Genomic DNA, 994 nt, shown 5'->3' with positions numbered 1-994 from the left:
GGCAGGGCCGGGGTCCCCGTGGGCCCCCCCTGCTCCCGCCGGGCTGTGGTGGCAGCGCGTGGGTGCTGCCGTGGCCCGGTGCCTGCTGCCTGCTATTAATAGCAGCTGCAGATTTTAATTGCTGCTGCTCAGGAAGGGGGGGAAGCAGGAGCCCCCCTGGCAGGCCCTGGCTGTGACAGGCACCTTGAGACCACCAGGGCCACCAGTCACCTCCAGCCCACCCCGTGCCGGTGGTGGGGCAGAGAGCTGGGGACAGTCACCCTCGGGCCATTCTGGTCCCTCTCAGGCACTGGGGGGGGGCTCAGCCAGCACTTGGGGGTCCCACAGTGACCCCAAGGGCCCCTCCGGGGTTTTGGGGCTCTGCCATGGGGAGATGACACTGGTTGGTGACAAAGGCCCCTGGTCCTGCAGTGGGGTGGCACCGTGGCCTCTGCGTCCCCAAGGCCCAACCCCACTGCCCAAAACACCCCCAAATGCCACGGGGGCTCACGGCAGCTCTGCCAGGTTGGGGTGTTGGCATCCGTCTGTCCTGTCCCTGTGTCCCCTGCCACCACCTGTCCACGAGTGCCCGGGCTGTTCCTCGTCCTGTGGGTCCATGTGACCTGTGTCCGTGTGTGGTTCCTGTCTGTGTGTCCCCATCCCCAGGTATCCCTGTCCATGTGTCTGTGCATCCGTCTGTCCCCATCCCCACATGTCCCTGTCTGTGTGTCCCCATCCCTGTGTATCCCTGTCTGTCCGTCCCCATCCCTTGCCCTGTGTCACCGTATTTGTGTACCTGTTTGTGTGACCCCATCCCTGTCCGTGTGTCCCTGTCCCCATCCTTGTCCATGTGTCCGTGTCCGTGTGTCCCTGTCTGTGTGTCTCCCTCCGTGTGTCCCTATCCCGTGTGTTCCTGTCTGTCTGTCCCCATCCCTGTCCGTATGTCCATGCCTGTGCGTTTCCATCCCGTGTATCCCCGTGTGTTTGTCCCTGTCAGTCTGTCCCCATCCCTGTC

This window comes from Manacus vitellinus, unplaced genomic scaffold (genome assembly GCF_001715985.3).
Source record: "Manacus vitellinus isolate BGI_N305 unplaced genomic scaffold, ASM171598v3 scaffold_99_pilon, whole genome shotgun sequence".
NCBI lineage: Eukaryota > Metazoa > Chordata > Aves > Passeriformes > Pipridae > Manacus > Manacus vitellinus.
The sequence above is the reverse complement of the archived record's forward strand: the minus strand, read 5'-3'. Positions refer to the sequence as shown.